The sequence below is a fragment of the Chiloscyllium plagiosum genome, chromosome 4 (assembly GCF_004010195.1).
Source record: "Chiloscyllium plagiosum isolate BGI_BamShark_2017 chromosome 4, ASM401019v2, whole genome shotgun sequence".
NCBI lineage: Eukaryota > Metazoa > Chordata > Chondrichthyes > Orectolobiformes > Hemiscylliidae > Chiloscyllium > Chiloscyllium plagiosum.
The window spans coordinates 28,358,874-28,384,873 of record NC_057713.1 but is presented as its reverse complement, the minus strand read 5'-3'; the positions used below and the strand labels follow the sequence as shown (position 1 = coordinate 28,384,873).

At 39.0% G+C, this 26,000-nt stretch overlaps 1 long non-coding RNA gene across 4 annotated transcripts in view; it reads right to left on the bottom strand.

The window, feature by feature from the left end:
- Nucleotides 1-24,222, bottom strand: part of LOC122548907 — a 48,710-nt gene extending 24,488 nt beyond the window's left edge. The window contains exons 1-3 of one of the 4 annotated variants that reach the window (XR_006311365.1): nucleotides 9,844-11,905; nucleotides 9,231-9,331; nucleotides 5,763-5,865 (exon numbers count right to left, since the gene is read on the bottom strand). This is a non-coding gene — a long non-coding RNA (uncharacterized LOC122548907). Of the gene's footprint in view, nucleotides 1-5,762; nucleotides 5,866-9,230; nucleotides 9,332-9,843; nucleotides 11,906-23,858 lie in introns of those variants that run through there. The other 3 variants (XR_006311364.1, XR_006311366.1, XR_006311363.1) reach the window with 3 other exon arrangements.
- Between the last annotated feature and the right edge of the window lie 1,778 nt (nucleotides 24,223-26,000).

Sequence of the window (26,000 nt, the reverse complement as noted above, 5' to 3'; positions counted from 1 at the left end):
CTTGCCTACCTCAGAAAAGGAAGCTACTGCTCAACCATACAAGTCTCTGCTGTGATAACAGATGTGCAAGTAATACGTTCAGTTTTTCTCACCATTGTAGAAGACTGAACAATTTCCACCTTCACTGTCTCAGAGATATCCCTGACATCACGACAGGGCAAGATTACCAACAAAAAGATCTTGGTGTGTAGCAATTCCATTCATTGCTACACCTATATTTTGGCTCAGTCAGATTAACTGATGAAAGATGGCCGCATACCTCATGATCTTCTGTAAAATCACTGTGACATTCTGGGCATCTGTAACTTCTTTCAAAGTGAAACTGCAAGCAAAATATGAAGATAGTAGGATCTGACACCAATAACTGGGAGACAGTTATGACAGCTGTGACCTCTAGAGTTAGACTCCAATGTAATTCAATGCAAAAGCATTGGAAGAGGTGCACAGGAAAGAGGAGCTTAGCTGGAAGAACAGAGGGACCAAACAAACCAGCCCACTGTTTTCCAGTGCAGCAAACAAGACAGAGACTATCATGTCAGAGTGGGGCTTAAGTTACATCAGGCAATGCTTCACAGAGTTGAACACCGTCACCAGCTCCTATGTACTGAAAAAATACTTAAAGTAAAATATCTGTTGACGTGTTTGCTACATAGATATTCTTTAATTTTCTGAAAAGTATTATGCAAGAGAAAATGCAGCCAATTCCTGATGTTTCTTATTTTATATCCTATCTCTTAAAAATAGCCAATTGAATTGCATTTTGATGAAAGCTTTCAAATTTCAAGTAGTAAATAATCTATGGATGCTAAATGCTGTAAGCTTGTCAAAGTACATTGGGCATAACTCCCCTGGATCAAATGGCTCTCTGCTAGCTTGCTGTTTAGTCCATGTTGGCAACCAGACTAAAATCTGGATCTTTACTAGAGTCCAAAGCAAAATATTACAAATGTTGGAAATCCAATGCAACAAAAAAATAGTGCCTAGGAAAAAGAAACAGAAGTAATGATTCAGAACAACAAGTTCTCAGCTTGGAGGAATTTTGGAGGAAAGTAGAGTAGGAATGGAGGGAATATGAAATAATTTTTGGGATTTTCCTAAATTTAAAGACAAAAGGCAGTAGCAGTATTTTTAATGGCAGTATTCTATTCTGATATTTCTTGCAAAATTTAATAATAAAAAGCTTACTTTTGAGACTTTCAATATGCTCTACTGGAAAGAAATCAGCTAACATACATGAGTGTAGGTAGATGCTTTTAAAAATGCAACTACTGTTCATTAAATGTTGAACAACATACTTCAGTGCGAGCTCCAAAAAAATGCACCTTGATTGTGGCATTTTGGTGAATCATAAATTTAGTGTTTAACAGCTGGAGGACACCCTCAGATTGTTAGTGGCTTCTTCTGTAATTTTTCCTTAAAATCAGTTTCAAACCTGATGCAAGGTCAATACACAAATAAATTTCAGTTAACGGCAACATATTCAAAGGATACCAGTTGGTGTACTGCACTTCAACTGATCCAAGCACCAGTACAAAGGAGATAATACTAAAGAAATGGTCCAGTCATTTGCCAGGAATTTTACTTGCAATAGTTAGCATCAAACAGCACGGAAAAAGAGTGCATGAGGGAACTTTAGACAAAAAAATGATCCAAGTCAGGACATGTACCCAACAGCTAAGCTCCATCATGCCAACACAATGCATGGCAATTTAGACAAGGCTTTGGGCAATTATTTCCATTTATTCATGGTTCCCTCAAAAGGAAATGAAAGAAAATTCAACAAAACACAATTATTAAAGCATTTTGACTCAAATAAGGACACATATTTATATACAGTAATTCATGGGCTTGAATGTTATTTGATGACTTAAGAAAGATATCACCCGTGTATGAACAGAATACACAGATTTGTGGAAACAAAATCCTAAATTAAGTAACATGAAAACGGTTAAAGTCGTGAGCAAGTAAAGACAGAAAAGAACACCTGCCAATATACAAAACAAGCTGCAGGAATTTCCATCTGAATTCGTAAAAACAGGGAACTACTTCCACTTTGACAAGAATAGGAAGGAATAAACATGGAGATCATATAAAAGTACTATTAAAGCTGACTCTAATTTGACTATGGGGCATAGTTTTTCAAACTCAGACCATTTTAATAATGGTAAATTCATAGTACAGTATACTGACTAACTTGATGCATAACCAAAACTATACTAAAAATAGCTATTTTGATCTATTTATATAAGCATACCCTAAAACCAGTCAAGTTTATCACTTAGTATTTCTGATTTCAAAACAATATGAGAAGGCCAATAATTGGGTTTTCATTAGCCTACTTGCTCCTCCTACTGCAAGCCTCACTGCTTTATTTAGTACAGAAATGTACTTGAAATAGAAAACTTACTGCCAATAACAACCACTTTTATATGACCTGATAGTTAATAAAAAGGTATGAGCAACATTTATTACTGCAAGGTCCCCCAGAAAATCTCCAGGACTATTTAGATTCGTTTCTGGTGACAAAGTTCACAATAGATAAATGGTTTCTTATAATATAATTAGAATACCGATGCATACAGATGTCAAGAATGTGCCACAGTAAGAATATTGAGAGAGCTCATGAATACCTTGGGAGGCCAGGAGTGTTGATTCTTTTTGTAAGCACATTGACATTACTCTCTGTACTGTCATCAGTTTAAGTGGCTTTTATACAGCCGAAGTCCAAAACCACCAAATGCTTCAGTTTTGAATTGGTACAACACAAATGAGAGATGCAATGAAGTGGCTCTCTCATTTGTCAGTCATTACAACACTGAAATAACCTGTTGACTTGTCTCAGAATGGACAAAACTTTGAACAGTCTTTCCCTGCAATTTATTAATGTGGGTATACAATGCACTTAATTTGGAGTAATAGCAAGTAAAAAAATGAATTAACTTGTCTGTGGAAAAATACACTTCATGGCATGGTGAGCTAGTCAGCCATATATTGACAACTTTTAGTCTTCACTTTCTTGGCAATCAAAACACATGGAATTCTATCAGTGAAAACAGAAGGCCATTCTAATGTTCCATTCCTAGAAAACATTAAAACAGTTACAACTGTAAATAAACTAGATTTGCATTAATTTGGTTTTGCCAAGATGATGTTTACTGCAGTTAATTTATATATTCAAACTACATATCTATCCTATCAGATTTCATAGATTAATCCAACAAGGGCTTCCTAGGGCCTTTAATTAATGCATCAATCGCTCTGGATAGTAATTGGCATATGTGACTACTGATCACAATATCACTGATTCAACAAAACAGAAATCATGCTTCAAATCAAAGAATTATAGAATGCTACAATAAACACAGGACAAGCAGCCAATCCAGTCTGTGCTGATTTGTTTCTCTCCATACCTTAATTTCACACTCAAATATTCAAATAGAAAAAGCCAGTGCACCTTTAGAGTAGCATGTGGATTTGACATGAACCATTTAAATAAGGCAGAAAATATCTTATCACTTCAGTTGGGAGGTCTTACAAATCATGAAAACATCAATAATATTAAAAACTATTCTTAAATCAACCTGTTCAGGCATGTCAGACATTTCTGGGGCATATAATGCTTGAATGTTCTGGCCCACATATTACTATTGCTCCATATACAAGACCCATTTGACAATATTAAAGTGTTTTACAACAACTATAGCACAGAAGCAATGCTACCTGTACAGCTTAAATTTATTTAGCTGACATACTCGATTCTTCCAACATATTAGCTGCAGGTGGCCTCTATCATAGAATCAACTTTAGAATCTCAATTTCCCCTTCATAAGCTTTGCATGTAAATTAAAAAAATTATTGGACAACATGGGCAATTTAGTGGTGGTGTGGGTTAACATATGAAAAAAAAACCCACAGGTGATTTGGTGATGGGGAACAAAAAAACAAACCATTCACTTGCAGTCTTAAGAGTATGTCTGGATATAAAAGAAGCATTGCACTACCAGGGCTATTGTGGTACAGTAGTTATGTCCTACTTCTGGGACAGGAGACTCCAATTCAAGTCCCATCTGCTTCAAAGGTGTGCAGTAAGAGGCCTTAAACAAGCAGATTAAAAAATATCCAAAATTTACTTATAACGGTTGACATTTAGGGTTAATGGAAATTAAAGTGGCTGGCTAGGCCATTATTCCGTGCAAGGAAACTCTTGTTCATAATGGTAGTGCTTCTACCTCTGAGCCAGGAAACTCAGGTTCAAATCCCATCTGCTTAAGGAGATGGGACACATGCCTGAACAGTAAAATAGTAGAATCGCACCATAGACAAGTTCTTATGGCATAGGAGTACCCCTGCCTCTGAGCAGGGAGGCCTGGGTTCAAGTCCCACCTACTGTAGAGCTATTTAGTATCGTCTCAGATTAAATTGATTAGGCAACAACTTCAAACTTCACATTTGAGAAGGATAATGGCGAACTGTTTGTCTCGAAAACAGAGTTCAGTCGAATTTTCTGATAGAAAAGGGCTCACGGCACAGCAATAGCATCCCAACCACTGGACCAGCAGGCCTGTTCAAGTCTTGTGATCCCCCAACATCTCAAAAACATTTAGAATCTCACCACCCAAACTTTAATAAATAACTTATTAAGAATAAATTTGCATTTATTAAACACAAATACAAAACAAGACAGCCAATATTGCAGTAACACAAGTTATTACTTTAGCCAAGGTCACCTCTAACCAATGGCTTTAAGTTTTAAACAAATTTCAAAATGAAATGAGGCATTGCAACACAACTTGAACAACTTCATTAGTTTGTTTTTCCAGAAAGTCTGCTAACTCAGTCATTTTGAGAACATGTATGCAGACACACGTACAATTCAATGGGGTGAGAAAGTTTACAAACACACCAGACTGACCCAAGTTATTTTTGTAACCCTACAGTTAATTAATTGGTCATACCCTCAGTGTTAAGTGAAAGGATAAAAGTGAATTTAACGAGTTCTTTCAATAAAGGTTAAACTTACCATGGGTAGCAACTTATTTTAAACTCACGTCTGTTAATTTAAAAAGAGTAGCTCCTTTTAAATGGCCTACTCTCAGGTCTAAAAGTTTTCATTCACAAAACATATTCCACACACATTGCACTGCCAAGGTAGTCAGCCTTGTCAGAGTAATAATACTCTTCCCTCCAAATCAAAGTCATAGGTTCAATTTTATTCCTGAGACTTAACTGCACATGATGGAATGAGATCAAGGAGTGCTACATTGTGGAAAATGCTGTCCTTCTGATGATACACTGAACCAAAGCTTCAACTGGCCTTACATGTGAACTCTATTCCAAAAAGGAGATTCCCTTTTCTTTACAAATATATATCCCTCAACCAACACAAAACTGAACTAAATCTTTTATCTAATTGCTGCTAAGATCTTAATATACTCAAAGTGACTCTATACATTAAAACAATCACAACCTGAAATTTTGAGAGGTGCTTTATAAATAATTTAATTGAGTGTAATCACTGCTTCCTCCTTTGTTTTGTCACTGGAAGGTGAAAGTGAAAATTGTTGGCAAAATTCAGACCAGAGCTACAGGCAGGTTTTACTGACTGATTACCTTCATTATCCAACATTTAAACAGTTCCAGTTCTGAACTGAAATTAATATTTTCTAAGTGCTTTGAATTTGAAAGAAACTTACATTTTTCACTGCCTTAAAGAGGTGCTACAGAAATACAAGTAACTGTTATTATTGCAAAGCCAAATCTACCTTAAAGCAGGCTGAAACATAGTTGTCTTCAGCTGGTGGATCCGTGAACACATTAGCATATGTTCCCACTGTAAAAGACTGAAGACCTTATTTGGAAGCAATTCTCAAACATTGATAAAACAGAGGATAAATTACTCTTACTTGTCAATGAATAGGTAACCAGAGGGCATAATTTTAATATCGTGAGCAGAGTTAATCAAGAGTCACAAAGTGGATTGTGAGAACATCCACTAACAGATCAGTAGCAGATAAATTCACAACGAATAATATTTTTCAAAATGAAGGAGCTAGATTTTAATTAGGTTATTAGATTTTTTAAAATCATAGGAAAACTTAGAGTTATGGAACTAATATAGAGCAAGGTCTTGCAGCAGATTCAGGGGGGTGAGCCGTAAGGATTATGTTTATCTAAAATTTTAATCAGAATGAATCAGTAGGATGAATCTATTCTCACAATGCAAGTTCACAAAAATTTAATTTTTGAAAAAACAAAGTTGAATCTCTATGTGGGTAAGCACGGTTGGATGACATATATAGAACCCCTTTAAGAAACAAACAGAGACTGGAAGTTATGGAAACTGGACATAATTTTCAAGAAAAATCTTAAGGTGATTGTTGTTGAAAGCAATATAGGCCCAGTGAATGTAAATGAACAGGAAACTTTCCCCCAATCATCAACAGGCGTTAGGCAAAACAATGAGTGTCAGCCTCAACGAAAAACATGACAAATAATTCTCACATTACATTTGGTCATCTAAAATACAAATATGTCTGCACTTCAATCCAAAGGCTAGAGAATTTGAAATAAACAAGTGAAATGCTCTTTTCCACAACATAAGCCAGAGAAAAAGCCAACACACGTTTTTCTTTTTAAACTTATCTTTTCCATTTGAAGGTGGTAGCCATAAATAGCAAACTTGAAAGTTAACCATATTGGTCAGGCAACTCGCCATTTTGATTTGCCACATCAGTTACACGTTTGATTTCAAGGACTAGAATTGTACCTATCACAAATAAAGTGGTTTTAGTCTCACTGTAGAGACTAAATTGGTAGAGAATTTTGAGATTGAGACAAAATGCATTAGCTTCAAATTTCAACATTTCTCAACATTTAATTGGAGGATATTTCTGTGCATCAAATTTGGATGGCAGATATGCAATCTGACAATTTACTAATATAGCGCACCAAGATTTTTAACTCAACTGAAGTATGCTCATCCTCACCAAATTCAGCTTCATCAATCACTTTTGTTCCTTACTCAACCATCATTCCAAGTCATTCACAGACATAACAATTCAGTCCTCACGACACACTAATTTCCTGAAACATTGTTGCTGAATAGTAATTAGGTTTAATAATCATTAATTTTTCTCTTGCCAACTTCCAGGAATGCTAAGACCAGCTGTGAAATCCTTACCATCCACAGGACATGGAGAACACTTGACGTAGTTTTATTTATTGCTTATTGTCTCCTTGAACTCCTGTACCCTTTGTCCAAATTATATATAAATAATAGTTTTAGGTAGCACTTTCGACCCAGCAATAAAAAACACATATTACAAGTTTAAGTTAAGATAGTGTGCCACAATGGATATAATGCTCCAACGCTACTCTGACTTATCCCAAAGTTGGAGGTCACAGGACTGGGAGATGTGATTAGAGTACATTTTGGTGAAATATAGTACATTCTTCAACTAAGATGTACCTGACAGTGGCGGGGCAGACACTGAATGGCACGTACACCAACTGACTGCTCAATTCGAGATAGCACTGAGATTTTAAAAACATGATTTATCCTCTTTCTTGTTTTAAGCCTCAGCACAATTGTGTCTGGAGCTGAAAGCAAAGCAGTGTCAGCTACATTTTAAGATCTTACAAAGAACAGAAGGCAATTTATGATGCTGAAGATGGTGAGGCTGAGGGTACTGTTGGGTCAAAAGTCTATGATTTTCATCATTGAAATCAAACGTGTGGCTAATGAAGCATATCAAAACAGAGAATCTCCTGATCAATATGGCAGACAAAGCAGTATGTGCCAATATATTACACTGATATAGCATTTAAAATTTAATAAAGCCTATAAAGGCACTTCTAAGGAGCATGATAAAATATAAGGCTGAACCACAAAGAGATTTAGGTTAGATTACTAAAATGCTGAGGAAGCGCAGTGTAGCCCTAGGCTAATGTTCTGGGGACATGCATTCAAAACCCACCATGGTAGATGGGGAAAATGTGAATGCAAAAACCTGAAAATTACAAAGAAAACTTGTGACTATGCAATTACTGTTGATTATCATAAAAATCCATTTGGTTTACTAGTGGGGAAACAAATAAGGCATTTATCTAGTTTAGTCAACATTTGATTCAGTAAGGTGATTGACTTTCGAGTTCTACAGGGCATCGGGGTATGCGCAATAATTACAGGCCTGCCTAATAATGCCTATATCCCACTTGGGCAAAGCGCTGGCTTTAAAGAAATGTCTTAAAATGAACAGAACAAGATACAGAATAAGAATTCCAGAACTAAGGATTAAACAACTGAAAACATGGCAACTAAAGCTAATTAAAATTAGGATAGGAGAGTTCACAAATAGATGAGCGTGGATATCTTGGAGGTTGACCATGAGAACCTTTTTCCACGTATGGAGTCAGCTATTACGAGGGGGCATAGCTTTAAATTAAGGGGTGGTAGGTATAGGACAGATGTTAGGGGTAGATTCTTTACTCAGCGAGTCGTGAGTTCATGGAATGCCCTGCCAGTAGCAGTGGTGGACTCTCCCTCTTTATGGTCATTTATAAGGGCATTGGATAGGCATATGGAGGATAGTGGGCTAGGATCAGCGCAACATCGAGGGCCAAAGGGCCTGTACTGCGCTGTATTTTTCTATGTTGCTGAGATATCGTAAGGGACAAGATCATGGAGGAATTTGAAAACAAGGATGAGGAGTCAAGACGTTGTTGATGGAGCCAGTGTAGGTTAGCGAGCATGGGGAGTGGGATTTGATATTAAGATTGTAGGGAGGACAGTTATAGATGATCTCATGTTTACAGAGAGTAAGGTATGAGAACCCAGTAGTATGCTGAAATAGTCACATTCAGGTAAAAAAGGTATGGATTAGGATTTCAAATATAATAAAAATATCACAAATAAAGTGGTTTTAGTCTCACTGTAGAGACTAAATTGGTAGAGAATTTTGAAATTGAGACAAAATGCATTAGCTTCAAATTTCAATATTTCTCAACATTTAATTGGAGGATATTTCTGTGCATCAAATTTGGATGGCAGGTATGCAATCTGACAATTTACTAATATGGAAGGAGTCTGGCGAAGTTTGGTTGACAGGGTTATCACATACATATGAAATCAAATCAGAGAAACTTCAATTAAAGATACTTTATGTTTATCTGCACTAATTAACTTCAGCTTTAATTTAAATGTTCAATCCAGTGATCCATCTTCAACATACCATATTGTTCACTTGAACCCTGCAGCTGGACTCGTGGAGATATGTTAGGCAAATCAGTCATTCAACTTTAGGTTTAGCCCTCTCCCAGCCACGTCCTACAGCTGAGACAATAAATTCAGTATTTTTAAGAGTCATGGATGCATTGCTACATATTTTATAAAGTCATGATTTGGAGATGTTGGTGTTAGACTGAGGTGTACAAAGTTACAAATCACACACCAGGTTATTGTCCAACAGGTTTAATTGGAAGCACTAGCTATCGGAGCGCCGCTCCGAACCCTGTTGGACTGTAACCTGGTGTTGTGATTTGTAACTTTATTTCATAAAGAAAATTAATCTGGCTTGAAATGGACAAAAAAGCTAAGAAAATGGCTGAGAAGTCACATGACTATTTCGGCAGATTCAGCTGGTATCAAGACTAAACTACACGAATCTTAAGAAGAAATCACAAGAGACCTTTTTTTTTTAATTCAATGAACATTTTCAAAGATAAACAGAAACTCCTGGACAATATTTCCCTGGAGGCACTAATAGCTCTTCCTATCTCACCACAACCAGCTAATGAGCACCATTCAAACTAGTGAACAGACAAGTTTTAAAAGAGGTTAATTACCTTGAGTGAAAGACAGCAGATGAGTCTGTGTTCCAAACCTAAGCCAACAACACCTACTGGACCGTTGGTCTTGAGGCAATTCCACAGTGATCTCCCAGCCTCATGAAGTTGGAGGTGAAGCCTGATGTGGTCTGCAGTCAAGGCCCAGGCAGACTGGGGGCTGGGTGCCAGCCTGGACTGGGTTGGAAGATAGTTGTTCTGAACTTTTTTCCCTTCATTTTATCATTTATTCATAAAATCTGCAATGCTGGACTTTTTACTTCTCTAATTTTCTCAGAACTGTAAGTGAAGCAGCTGTACTTAGGGACCTTTCTACTGAAGATGGAGCCACAGCAGCAACTTGTACAATTTTCACTGTACTCATTTGAGTACATGACAATTAAGCTAATTCTAAATTCAATCCTGGGATGTTTCCTTTGTTTGTTGGACCAGTTTTTAATTACTCCTGCCCTTCTGAAGTTGCCCTTCAGAATATGGTGATGAACTGCCTTCTTGAACTGCTGTAGTCCATTGGGCATAGTACACTTAAAGCACAGTAAGGAAGGGATTTCTAGGGTTTTGATCAAGTGAAGTTGAAGGATCGCCAATAGCTTAATGTCACATTTGTGGGTGGTTCAGCAGGGAGCTCGAAGGTGATGATGTTCTGTGTATCTGCTGCCTTTGTCCTTATAGATGGACAGTGGTCAAGGATTTGTAAGGTGCTACCTGAGGAATCTTTGTAAACTTCCTCAGTGAATCGTATAAATGGGCACACTGGTGTAATTGTGTGTCAGTGGGGGAGGAAATTTACTAATGTGGGGCCAATCAAGCAGGATGCTTTGTCCTGGATAGTGTCAAGCTTCTTCAGTGTTGGTGGAGTTGCATTCAACCAAGCAAGTGGGGAATATACCATCACACTCTTGACTTGCGCCTTGTAGATGGTGAACAGATTTAGGAGTTAGGTAGTAACTTACCTGCTACGGGGTTCCTAGTTTCTGATCTGGACCAGTTCAGTTTCTGGTCAATGGTAACCCTCAGAATGTGGATAGTAGGAGACGATAAAGCCATTGAGTGTCAAGTGACAATGGTTTGACTCGCTTGTTGGATAGGATGGTTATCTGGCACGAATGTACTTTCCATTTGTCAACCCAAACCAGGACATTGTCGAAATTTTGCTAAGATTAGACACATGTTGCTTAAGTATGAGAAGTCACAATTGAGGTTGAGAGTACACGGTACAATCAGCAAATATCTTCGCTTGTGACCTTATGTTGGAGGGAAAATCTTTGCTGTATCCACTGCCTTCAAATGTTTATTAATATCACCGCCTGTAATGCTGGGGGACTCTGGAGGAAGTCAAGACTGTTCATCCAGTTCCAGGTCAAGACTGTTCATCCAGTTCCAGCTGAAGACTGTTGCAAAATGCTTCAGTCTTGTCTTGTACACTAGGTCCCGGGTTCCCCATCATTGGGGATGATCACTTTCCTCATTCCTGAAGAAGGGCTTATGCCCGAAACGTCGATTCTCCTGTTCCCTGGATGCTGCCTTACCTGCTGCGCTGTTCCAGCAACACATTTTCAGCGATGATATTTATGGAGCAGCCTCCTCCAATGAATTATTCAATTGCCCACCACAATTCACAGGTAGACTGCAGAGTTTAGTTGAGTTGGCTTGGCTTGGCTTGATAACTAGTTTATGATGCAGAGTGATGTGACCAGCGTGGGTTCAATTACTGCACAATGAAGACTGCCCTTCTCAACATCTCCCCACACCTGAGGCGTGGTGTCCCTCAGATTAAACTACCACCTATGATCTCTCTTCAAAGTGAGAGGAACCCTATAGTCTAAGACTATGGCAGCTTTACCTTTACCATTTAGTATTATACCAGACTGGATGGAGCTGCAAAGTTGACAGGAGGCACTTCTAAAGTATAAAGTGAGAGCAATGCTTTGAAGTAGACTCACCACAAGCTCATTTTATTCACTACCTAGTCTCAGACAACACTGCTTGGAATTTTGATGGTATTACAGAATGCCTAGTGTGAAAGCACGCCATTCAGTCCATCGAGTCCACACTGACCCCCCCCCTATCCCTGTAACCCTACATTTCCCTTGGCTAATCCACCTCACCTGGACACTATGAGCAATTTAGCATGGTCAATCCACCTGACTGCACATCTTTGGACTGTGGGAGGAAACCCATTCAGGCAGGCAGAATGTCTGTATGGAGTTTGCACAGTCTCCCAAGAATGGATTTGAAACCAGGTCCCTGATGCTGTGAGCCACTGTGCCACCCCATGGTACCCTGGTGCTATCCTAAACATGAACACCCAAGGGAAAATGTTTGCAAGGTGTCAAATTAAAATGCAAAGTTTCGATGAACCAAATTAGGAAGAAAGAATTTGTATTCATATACATTCTTTCAGGTGATCATGACATTTCAATGATTTATAGCTAATAAATTACCTCAGAACTGTGGTTACTTACAGAGGGAAACACTGTAGCTGATTTGTACAGAGCAAACAGGTGACAAATTGATGTATTTTGATGGCATGAGTTCAGAGATAACTATTAGTTGGGACACTGCATAACTTCCTGATCTCCACATGGTCTTTTGCATCCATCTGAACAAATACATCTTGGATGACATCTTATCCAAAAGTTGGTACCTCTGGCATTGTAGCATCCTCATTAATGTTCAAGACATCAATCCAGATCATGAACTCTATGGGGGTCTAACTTCTAACTCAAAAGAGACCAATTCACGGCCACTGAAGATAATTGATATTGGCAGTGAAACACTAAAAACGTGTGTGTGCGCGCACGTGCGCTGTTCGGGCGAGCCAATGCAAAATGCCTTTGAAGAGATTTTAAAACATGACACAGAACTTGTCCTTGTCAGGGCTGACAAATGATAAAGTGACATGCAGTTCGGAAGATAACAAAAATGACAAAGTTATGACTGACTTTTGGCTTGCTTTACTGAATGCTATTTATCAAATCGTGTCAGGCATGACATAGCATCAACATAAATAAGTCAATATCAAAAAACCACTATATTTCATCCACAGGATCCATCTTTACTTCTAATGTGACAAAGGTAAAAGGCTGGCGGGGGGCTGGAAGAATACAGCTAAGCCAGGCAGCATGAGGAGGTGGAGAAGTCAACATTTCAAGTGTAACCCTTCTCTGGACCCAGTCCTGAAGAAGGGGTACATGCGAAAGGTCAACTTCTCCACCTCCTGATGCTGGCTGGCTTGCTGCGTTCTTCCATCCTCTTGCCTGTTTACTTTGGATTCCAGCATCTGCGTTTTTTTTTGTTTCGAAAGGTAAAAAGGCCAACAAATCAGAAAACTGGAAGAGAAAATGATTTTTGGGAAGTATTCCAAAATCTGCTTAAGTTGTATGAAAAATATAAACAAGTATTAAATTTAAAAGTCTTTTCTCAGCTCTACTTTGAAATCAATATGAATAATGCAACACAAACTATCTTGAATAACTCACTGTGCTGAATATAAATCAAACTCCAAAATATCTTCAATTATGACTGACAGTACAGGCTAGGAAACAAAAGGTGTTGACCATTGCAGTTTTGTCCAAAACCCTGCTGTAAATCAACTTGCAGGACATGTAGTCTAATATCAGTGTCTTCTCTCAGGACAGAAATAATGGTTACTGACAATAAGACATGCTGAACAGACCACATCATCTGCATACCTGACAGAAGACATCCAATCGAAGCTCTCTACTCTGAGCTCTGTCACAGCAAACAGTTATCCAGAGGGGGAAGGGAATTTTTCAACCACGTCCTCAAAGCCTTCTTGTGAAACAAAAAAGAAATACACCCACTAACTTGATAGGAATCTCTTGCTAAGACTGCTCAGACTGAAGAAGAAGCACTACAAAGATTCCAACCACTTTGAGCATCTTTGACAGGCTCAGATGAAGGTCAAGTGCAAAGAGCCAAAGGAGCTTGCGAACACCCAAGCACTCCAACCAACCATGTCTTTAAAATTGACTTGTCCCATTTGTGGCAGTGTTTTCTGATACAGCGGCCTATTTCGTCACTTCAGGACCCACAACACCATATTGGAAAAAAGTCATCCTCAGTGTCCATGGAACTGCCTTCGGAGGGCAAAAACATTGCCAATAAAGATTTGTGTTTTTATATCTACACATTAAGGGCAAAAGTAGCACTGCAACCAATGCACTTCAGTGCTGTAATAGTGCAAATTGGTTGTCAAACTCTGAATTCAATCTCTCAACTTGCACCATCAATATTTTGAGGCTTATAATTTAAATCATGTTTAAGGCTTGGGCTAGAAAATTAGATAATATTCAGGTTTTATGTGCAGTGGACTATAGTCAGAAAAGACTGAACTGTGAAATTTCCTACAACCTTGTATTCACTGTGGTTTTGGTTGAGAGCTTAATTGAAGATGCATCAATGCTGCTATAAAGTTAAGCACTACGGTAATGTATTCATTTTAAACAGGATTCTGTTTGTGCTTCAATTGAAAATCTTGGTGGGCCATTTGCCCTGTCATTGGGTTAAAACACACCAGTCTGAAATTTACCCATAATGAATACAAATCACAAATTAAGATCTTATGAAAGAGGTCATCAGTATATAAAAAGATAACACTGTAAATGGCGTTACAATTTCAGCTCCCTTTCATCAGTTTCCAGTTCTGCATCTCAAAAAACCAGAGCCTTTGCTTCCAACTCATTGCTCAAAGACAGCAAATTCTTTCACAGAATCATTGGATACAGTGCAGGTGGTGGCAATTTGGCCCCAAGCATTTGTGCTAGTTTTCTGGGGGCCCTCTTGGGGCACAGAGGTAGCATTCCTACCTGTGGAACAAGAGACTGAGATTTAAGTCCCACCTGCTCCAGAGGTGTGCAATACAACTCTGAATAGGATGATTAGAAAATAGATTGTGTTAGGTCTCTGCAACAAGGTCCCACTCTCCACACTTTTACATGCAGCCTTGTAGTATTTTCCTGTTCACATGACAATCCAGTTTTCTTATTGAAGCCTAGATGTCACCTTCCTTGACTCACTGCTTTAAGTGCTTTTCCTTCATGTCAGCACTGTTTTTTTTGTCAATTACCTTAAATCAGTTTCCTCTGATTCTCTACATTTCCAAAATTAATCATTTACCTGCCTACTGTCAACATCTTCCCCTTTTAGCTAAAAACTAAATTTAAAAACTGACTTGCATGCACAAACAAAGCTTATAACTTAATTTTTAGACATTAAAGCTCAAACTTATTATCCTTTGTGCTGATCCAGATGTTAGAGGGCAGATACTCAAAGTGTACCATACTGCTCTAGTATATGGCCTCAAAATACATATGCTAGATAACTGGCAATACTGCATAGTTCAGAATTTTACTGGCTTATTGACATACTGTTTTGCATTTCTGGATATATTCCAGTATTTCCAGTGAGATTCAGCCCACTCATTCAATCATTTATCAGTCTTCTAATCTGCAATACCTTGACTTAATGTCAAACGTACACATTTTTTCGTAACATTTCCCCTAAGGTCCATCAGATATTGTTTTATTCATTTGTAAATATTGCCAATTTTTCGGTCATTCACTTACTACCTTCAAGATGTCAATTGTCCTCTCCAACTAAATTCAACGTCTGTAAACCATTTGCCCCAAATCATTTCTGAATCCATATATAGTTAGAAATGACAACATCAATTTCTGTGGGTCGAAACACATTATCTATTTGTGGCCTACTAATATGTTTTATTGCATTCAGCCTACTACCCAAGCAGTTCGACCGTTCAATGAAATCATGGGTAACCTGCATCCCAAATTAATTCATTTCTCTTATGGCTTTATTTTAAAAGACATTTCTAAGCAACCTGTGCAATTACACACCTATGGAGCATGTGGGACTTAAACCCAGGCCTCCAGGTTCAGGGGTAAAGACAATGCAACTTCACAACAGCCCTCATTTCCTTAATATTCTTCCTCAACAAAGGTTTACTGATCATCATTGAAATTATTAATTGGGGCTGTTATGGCACAGCGGTAGTGACCCTACCTCTTGGCCAGAATGTCCAGGTTCAAACCCATCTGCTATGGAGGTGTGTCACAACATTTCTGAACAAGGAGATTAAAAATAAAATTAAAACATCAACTGATCTAGCTTCCAAGAGTTAGAATACTAAGTGTTCTACACTTCTACCATTCTGCATTGTGTTGCCGAACTCCTTTCCTGAATGGACCAGCTCTGATGCTGCTTAATCCTAAATGTCCATCAATGTAATTCCTATCAACTCTTTTCAAAATCCAAAATCCTTTCAATTAAATCATCTTTCAATTGGTTACACTTGTTAAACTTAATGCTGGTTCAGCCTTGGAAAATGTATTCAGTTCTGGGCATCATACTTTAGGAAAGAAGCAAAGCGCTTAGAGTGCAAAGATAACAATAATAGTTCCAGGAATGAGGAACTTCAGTGACGTATATAAATTGGAAGAGTTCGAGTTGTTTCCTTAACAGAATGGAACGTGAAAGGAGATTTCAGAAAAGATTTTGAAAACCATGAAAGGTACGGACAGAAAAGATAAAAGATAAACAATTTCCGGTGGTGGTAGGATTGAGAACCAAACAGCACATATTTAAGGTATTGACAAAAGAAAAGGAAATGGGCAGTACAATGGCTCAGTGGTTAGCAATGCTGCTTCACAGCTCCGGGACCAGAGTCCAATTACAGCCTGTGACTGTCTATGTGGAGTTTGTATGCTCTCTCTGTGTCTGCATGGGTCTCCTCCAGGTGCTCCTGTTTCTTCCCACTGTCCAAGGACGTGCAGGTTAGGTGAATCGGCTATGCAAAATTGCCCATAAAGTCCAGGGATATGCAGGCTAGATGGACAAGCCATAGGAAATGCAGGGTTACAGGGATAGAGTCGCAGGTGGGTCTGGATGGGATGCTTTCAGGAGGGTTGGTGTGCACTCATTGGGTTGAACGGCCTGTTTCCACACTGCAGGGATTCTAGGAGGGGAAAAAAAACACTTAGAAAGTTGCTAGACTGCCTGACCAGCAGGTTCAATAAAAGCATTTAAGAGGGAATTTGCTTATTATCTGGAAAGGAAGAAATTGCTGGGGAACAGGGAGCAAGTCAGGATGCAGCCCAAGCTATATTGCTTCTTTGGAAAGCCGACAAAGCCATGATATGTAATCCGAGAAGGCAGCCATTCTGCCTATCTATATACCAGGACTCACTAGCTTTTGACATGTAATCTCTCTCCATAGTTTAGCCTTGGAGCACTTCATTCCTTTCAAAACCAAAATACAGTAGCGCCTCTTCATACGAGCGACCCCGTTCACGAACAAGTCGGTTTACAAACAGGATTTTATGCAAAATTTTGCTTCAACATACGTACAAAATTCAAGGTACGAACGAAGGTACGAACGTAAAAAGCCAGTGTGCGATCATGTGGTTTCATTGTTCTGCTTTGCTATGCGCTTGTTGAACGCAAAACTTCTGGGGCCCTGTGTGATCTCATTCAGTTCGTCTTTGGCGCGTGCGCTGTGAACAGCCATCCAAGCATTGTTACGCTATTCGAACAATGGGAAAAATTTATTTGATTCGCGAACCGGGTCCCGGAACGGATTAAATTCGTAAGTCGAGGCGCTACTGTATCCTTTAAATGTTGTGCTGTCCAGAAAAGTGCACTGCATTTTAAATATGGTGCAAGCAAGGTTTCACATGACTAGAAAACTTTCTCTCCTTTACATTTTAACCACCTAAAGAAAACAACTAATGGTCTAAGTGACTGAAGCTATAGATGTTTTTCTGCCTAATCGCTATTTTTCTGTGATCTATCTATACAGAACCCTAACATGCTGTTGTTGATGTCCACTGTTCCAAGATTCCAGTTTTAATAAATCTAGGATCTAGCCCTTATTGGTTTAAAGTGGATGGCCTCACATTTACTGTGATGCACTTGTTCATTTGCTTAAACTATCAAAACTTTTTGGTAATTTTATGCTATTGACTTCATGACCAAACTTCTTCTTCAGCAACTCAGATGTATGTTCTATATCAGCAAAGTATTATTAGTGAATAACCAAGGTTCTAAAGCAAATCTGGTTCATCACTCGACATTTCCCACCAATTTGAATATATGCCCATGATTTATACTTTATACCTTCTACCATATAACCAGATCAATAACTTGCCTTCAACTTAACCTTAACTAGCATTCTGGATCAGTGGTGCTGGAAGAGCACAGCAATTCAGGTAGCAGCCGAGGAGCTTCGAAATCGATGTTTCGGGCAAAAGCCCTTCATCAGGAATAAAGGCAGAGAGCCTGAAGCGTGGAGAGATCCTCTAGCTTATCTCTCCACATTTCAGGCTCTCTGCCTTTATTCCTGATGATGGGCTTTTGCCCGAAACGTCGATTTCGAAGCTCCTCGGATGCTGCCTGAATTGCTGTGCTCTTCCAGCACCACTGATCCAGAATCTGGTTTCCAGCATCTGCAGTCATTGTTTTTACCTCCTTAACTAGCATTGTCAATTCTTTTCCTGCAGTCAACTGCTCTTTATTTGTAAGTATTAGCAAATATGTCAATTACTTTGAATTCAGACAACAGTTATTCAAATGAAACTTTACCAAAAGTTTGCCCTAAGCTAGGCACATGACAGACAAAATTCTGTTTGTATGCAGGGCAACAATCATGCATTTGCCTTGAACTGGGCAGAGGCCTTAACCTGATTTGTGTCTAATTTTAGCTGCAGAGCAGAAGGGCCCTCTTGTGGCTCTAACTCTGGACCAAAAATTTGGGTTTGAGTCCCACCTGTTCCCAAGGAGTGTAATAACATCTCTGAACAGGCTGATTGAGAAGATAGGTAAATAAAAGTAGCAGCTGTAGAGCTGAGCTTTGTGGCACAGTGATGGTGTCATTACCTCTGAGCCAGGAGACCTGAGTTCAAGTCCCATCTGCGCCAAAACTGTGGTGTAACATCTCTAAACAGGATTTTTTTTTTAAAAAAAGTTTCTAGTTGTGGAGCAGGGCTTTGTGGTGAAGTGGTATTGTCCTTTTCTCTGACACCAGCAGTTCAGGTTCAAGTCCCATCTGCTCCACATAACATCACTGAACAGGTTGAATAAAAATATCAAGTTGTAGAGCAAAAGGTCCACATTACTCTTTGGAAGGAACGTCATGGAACATATCTTTGCTACTCTACTATCACTAGAATGACACCAATGATGAATGCCTGTGAAACAATTACACAACAGACTCTTTATTGGTCACAGCATAAAGTATAGGAGTTGGGAGGTCATGTTGGAGGTGTACAGAACATTGATTAGGCCATGTATAGAATATTGTGTGCAATTCTGATATCCCTCCTATAGGATGGATGTTGTGAAACTTGAAATGGTTCGGAAAAGTCTTACAAGGATGTTGCCAGGTTGGAGCTTTAGGAAGAAGCTGAATAGGCTGAGGCTGCTTTCCCTGCAGCGTCAGAGGCTGAGGGATGACCTTACAGACATTTATAAAACCACGAGAGGCACGGATAGGGTAAATAAATAATGTCTTTTTCCTGGTGTAGGGGAGTCCAGAACTAAGGACCTAAGGAGCAACTTTTTCGTGCAGACAGTGGTGAGTGCATGGAATGAGCTGCCAGAGAAGTGATGGAGGCTGGTACAATTACAACATTTAGAAGGTATCTGGATGGGTATATGAATAGGAAAGAAGGGTTTAGAGGCATATGGGCTGGCAAACGGGACTAGATTAGTTTAAGATATTTGGTCTGCGTGGAGACCAAAGGGTCTGTTTCTGTGCTGTACATTTCTACGACTTTAGCCAATTTATGGCAATTGTAAATAATGTTGAATGTCCAGTCTGACCTTTGAAGTACTTTAAGAAACATTTTTGAACCATTTTTGTTTCTTCTATTATTAGCTGAACATGCAATACTCTTCTTCAGTCAGAAAATTAAGGGTTCAATTATATTTCAAGACTGTGGGCAAATAATAGAGAATACGGTCATGTCATAACTTGTGTTTTCTGAGGCACATTCCCCAAATAGCTGAAAATGACAATACGCCTTGTCATTACTTCCAGGACTGTCTCAGTAAAGGAAACTGTATTCTTTCCTCTTGGGAATTAGGAAATTCCTGGCTACAAATAAAAAGAAACAATTCCCAGCCTCTTTGGATTAAAAAAAACTTCTTTGCATAAACTTAATATGGTTCTTTACCCAACTAGCCACTGCTAAGTTACAACCATCTTTCGGGGAAAAAAGACATTAATACAGTAAATTCAAAATAAAAGAGAAGAAAATAGTGCAGTCAAGGTACCACCCACAGGAAAATCTGACCAGCGTAGGGATTGTAAAGCAAAGACTGAACATAAATTCCCTTCCTTAAAAAGTGGCAGATTTGTTATGCATCAAGGTTAACTGTCGTCATTAACAATAATGGTTTAGCATTAACTATATTTTCCCAAGGTTCCTCTGAAAGTTCAGCTGTCAACTGGCAAGACTAAAAACATATTTTTCAAATGAAGGAAGCAAGGTAAAAGTATTCATGCCTAAAATCTTTCAAAACCTTAGACCATTTCAAAACATTTTAGTCACTATATTAGTTTGGAAATGTAGTCACCATTGTCATACAAGGACACACTACAGCCAATTAGTGCACAGCAAAGTCCCACAAGTGAAACGGCATATAATACCAGTGCAACGATTTTTTGGCCAGGATAACAGAATTCCTTTAGTCTTCTTTAGAAAGTGCCATGGCTCCTGTTACAATTACGCAAAAGGAAAAATGGACCCTCAATTTAATGTCTCATTTGAAAATTATAATCGTCAGTAGTGCAGTGCACTATTAGACAGGTGTAGCCAGATTATGAATTTAAATCACTGCAGTGGGATTGAATGCACAATATTTCACTCCAGTAAATGTGTTTTACTGAAACCGAGGTTGAAACATCAGGGATTAAAAATGCTAAAAAAACTTTGTTGTTGAAGTGTTTTTTTGCTGAAGTCTTTCTACTTAGGAATTCTATAGCTATTCCTCTTGTTTATTACATTCAGTACCAAGGATTCTATACACTGTAACAGTGTACATTAGCTCATACATTTAATTTGAATAGATGATGGAAGATCTAATTCAATCACAGTAACATGAACATTACTTTTACAATAAAGTCAATTCTGACTTTCAACCACAGTAGCAGGGAGCTTAACATTTTCAAACAAATATGGAAAATAGATCAAATTTCTAGTGACCTAATACTCTAAAATTTGTAACAACCAACGCTTAAAGTCTAAATATTATCAGCACTTCCCAGTCTCCAAAGCTCTAGACAAGATAATTAAATGATTGACCTGAGCTTGTTTACTTGACAATTAGACTTTGTGGCCTCAGAGATACCACTCCAGCTTAGCAGAAAACACTCCTGTCCTTATAAAAGTGAATCATCACAAACAATTTTACAGACACAAGCATATTCCTTACTTCTAGAACTCCTAACTCATGTCAAGTATAAACAAATCATAACTAAAGTTTAAAAAGAAAGAATAGTTATTTCCTGCTGTTCCTCAATATCCAGAAAATCTGGCCTGCTGAAAAACAAACAGGAGCAGCAGTAGGTTATTTGTAAATAAATGCAATTCTGCCATTCAATAATATCATTGCTGACATGACTGAGGCTTTAACATCACCTTCCTGCCTGCCTGTCAATAACTGTTAACCTCCTTGCATACTAAACATGCAAAAAAAATTCAAGGCTGAGTTAGACAATTATGTAGTCTTCCAAGCTTACTGGTGAATAAAGAATTCTAAAGATTAATGATCCTCAGAAGAAATTCTCCCTCACCTCTGCCTCACACAAAAATCTCACAATTTGAAACGGGGTCCCTGGTTCTAGATTCCTTCAAGAAGAAAAACATTCTCTCAGCACTTATCCTGTCTAGTCCTCTTACTATCTGATGTGTTTCAAGAAGATGATCTTTATTTCTTCTAAACACCACTGAGTGCAGGCTAAGCCTGCTCAACATTTCGTCATAAGACCACCTTTCATCCTCGGAGTAAACCTTCTGTGAAGTGACACTAATGCAAGTTTATCCCTTTTTAAATAAAAGACCAAACAGTGCATAATACTGTAGGCGAGGTCTCAACAATGTCTATACAGTAGTAACAAGACTTCCCTATTTTTATACTCCATTCTTCTTTTAATGAAGACTAACATTCCATTTCCTTTAATTACTTGCTGTAAATACATGCTTATCTTTTGATTCAATGTACAATAACACCCAAATCCCTCTGCACTACAACGCCCTGCACTTTCTTTCAATTGAGTAATATTGTACTTTTATCTTTTTTGCTAAAGTATACATCGGTTTCCTGTACTCTGTCAAATTTCTACTTATTCCCATAATCAAATCTATATTCTTTTGTAGATTCCTGACATTTCTTCAAGATTTACTTCCCAATTCTCTTTGTGTCTCAGTTGGCTAAAATGTTCTGAATCCCTACAATCTATATTGGATCTGGATGTAAATGATTGAGGCCCTGTGAACTCAATGGCACTTGAAAAATTTAGCTTTGTTGACCTGACAATCTCCAACTTATTCCCACTCGTTGCTCCCAGTTTGTCAGTCAATCCTCGATCTAAAGCTAATAAAATATATCTGTATTACACAACATCATGAACTCTTAACTTTTGCACAGCAGAAACCTTCCACGGGACCTCAATTACTTTTGGAAATTCAAACATCTTCTAGTCTCTCTTTACCCTGCTTGTTACATCCTCATGGAACTGAATAAGTTCATCAAACATGATTTCAATCTGATAATACAACCAAGCGGGGTTAATACGGTTTTCTAAATGCCCTATGATATACAACTGACCCAACATTTTTCTAATAAACAATTTTATGCTTACTGACCGAGCTTCCAGATTTCAGTTACTATCCTTGAATAGATATGCCATTTTTTAGCAAATTCTGGAAGATTATAAATAATGCATCCATTAACCTTGATACCACTTCTTTTAAGATCATATCGATGCAAGCCATCTGTCCAGTGTAATAGTGAGTCCTAGCACTTGAATTTTGCAAATACTTATACCTCTAGTCTTAGTGATTAAGTTTCGACATTCCTTTTGCCCTCAATTTTCTCCCAATACTAAAACTTTTATGTCTTTTACTGCGAAGACAGATATAAAATACTTTTGAAAGTATACATTTCCTTGCTCTCATTTTTAACTCACAAATGTCATCCCTTAAGGAACAGTACTCATTTTAGCTACTCCCTTCCTTTCTATCTACTTGCAGAAACAGGCACAATCAAGTAAAATAACACCCTTTACCTGAGTCTTCACAAAAGTAATTCCACTGGAAATCAATTTAGTTTGAAAAAATCCTATGCATACAAACTCTAACCAACACTCTAAAACTCATAACAAAGCTAATATCTATTACTCAATTCATTGAACACTTATCAACGTCCAAACTTAATATACAGCTTGACCAGTGCCTGAATGGAAGGGATAGCAGGACAGAGAAATTAAATACAATTGGAACGCATTAAACGCAGGTGGATTGGACGGAGAGAAACATTTCTTAGGACATCGCTGCAAATGCCAAGTAGTTGACACTTCTCGACAAAATAGGATCACAAATTGACAGGAAACAAATGAATTAAAAAATAACTTGGGCGGGGGGGGGGGCAAGAATGGGAATGGGGCGAAAGGAGAGGTGGAAAGTGGCAAGACGACCAAAATCCCTTGTATTTATTTCACACAAACACTGAGAATTAGTATATCTGGACAAACAACTCAGGAAAGTCAGCAATTATGTCCACTAAAGGTAAAAATCAAACTTCTCGCGTCCTAACACTAACAAAAGAAAACAAAATCGCTGTTTGTTCGAGCGCGGACAACTTAAAAGCTAGTTTTTAAAAGAGGAGGGAAAAAAAACGAGCCTGAGAAAGATAACTGAGACATCAGGGGGAGAGAGGGGGGGAAAAATTTCAGAGTCTTCCACAACACCAACCTCCCTCCTCCGCCCAAATGGTGGTCAATTTTGGGGATCCCGGCTCCCGCCTGAGCACACTTGGTCATTTACGAAAGGCCTTGCTGCAGGAATCGGCCTGATCCGTCCAGCTGCAGCCCGGCCCGGTATAAATCACCCGCCCGCCCGCTCCCTCGCTCCCAAACCGGCTCCCGCAGCAAACGGTGTCATCTTCGAAACTGGAAGAAATAAAATGTCACATTTCGATTTTGTTTACGCTCCCCGTTGTCGGGCCCAATCTGTCACCGACTCGCCTCCGTCTTTGATTTGACCTTTTTCTCTCTCCGATATTATTTCTCTCTCTCTCTCTCTCTCTTCAAGCTACTGTTTCCTCTCACAACAAAAATATCACCTAGGCCCAAAACCGTCACTCCGACAGTGCCCCGCCCCAACCATGGACTGGCAGCTCCCTTGTCCAATCGAAAGGCGGAACGCCCACCATGCCGGTCCGCCTCTATCGGATTGACATGCCCTCGATCCAATAGACGCTCACAGCGTCTGTTCTATGCCCGCTAGCCAATCGGCGCGCATGAGGGGCGGGATCTAGGTCTTGATTGACAGGGAGTGAGAGGCAGGCCAACTGACATTCCAATGAGGTCAGTGTCCCGCCTGCATTTCTGATATGATTATATAATCCTGTCACCAACTCGTTCTGGAGGTACTTGTTTTTTTGCTTGCTCCTTCATAAAGTCCTTTGGTTGTGCACCACCTTTAGTCTTTCACCATTTTACAGGCCTTCCTTTTTATTCTGTTCCCAACCTCCCCTCCTTCAATTGCCCTTCAGGCCTATTACTTTTCAAACTGTTCCCAGTTTTGATCATCAACCCCAAAGATGTTCATTCTTTTTTCTCATTCCACAGATGTTGGCAGGCTGAATGAGGTATGGTTCTATTATGGCTTCAGATTTCTGGCTAACACAATATTTTTCTTTCCTATTTAACATGGATTCTGTGGGGAGATGCAAAATAGGGATTGAGGAAGTGAGGGGTTAGTGGGGGTATTAAGTTGCCATGGGAGGTACAAAAGGTCATGGAGGGTGATGAGGGACATAGGTTGGCATCAACAGGCACAGAGGGTTTGCATTGAGTTGGTATGAAACATAGGGCCATGGAACATTAGATCAGATTTTAGATTAGATTAGATTACTTACAGTGTGGAAACAGGCCCTTCGGCCCAACAAGTCCACACCGACCCGCCGAAGCGTAACCCACCCATACCCCTACATTTACCCCTTTACCTAACACTATGGGCAATTTAGCATGGCCAATTCACCTGACTTGCACATCTTTGGAGTGTGGGAGGAAACCAGAGCACCCGGAGGAAACCCACGCAGACACGGGGAGAATGTGCAAACTCCACACAGTCAGTCGCCTGAGGCGGGAATCGAACCCGGGTCTCTGGCGCTGCGAGGCAGCAGTGCTAACCACTGTGCCACCGTGCCGCCCATTAGTGAGAGGGTTGACAGGTGTGAGAGGCAGAGGCTAGAGGGCCCAACTGCTGTTATCACAACTGTGATGAATTCACAGAGAACTAACAATCCTCAACATCATGGCTACCTAGGATCAGTTTCCAGAGTCAGCAGGCTCTTGAGAGCAAGATCTGACTCTGAATGAGTGCTTTAAACTGAGGTGGATTTGTGGAGCAAAAATCGGTTTTGAAAATTTAGAGATATTAAACAAGTGGAGGGTGGATGAAGAACAAAAGGGAAGGTCTGTGACAGGGCCAAGATACATAGCAATGAGGCAAGCAAAACTTCCATGCCAATTCACCTCGTATCCATATCAGCTGATCTCAGAATCCATGAAGAAATCTAAAAATCCAAACTCTCCACCTACATATCTGGTAGTGGAAAAAGGTTTCAATCCTGAAGCCTTTTTGAAACTTTTAAATATCAAGTGGTTAATTTCTTATAAATTCACACTCATATTTATATCTCACATCAAAATCAGTTATTCCTCAAAGACTCCTTAAACTATGAACCCAATACCCTCTTGGGACATAACTCTACTATAGAAAGTCTGCCAATAATAGTCCTTTGGAAATATATTTTTTCTACAGTTTAAAGTGAGCGCATGAAGACATATCAGATCATGATAATTAAACAGTCCACATCCACAGCTCAAG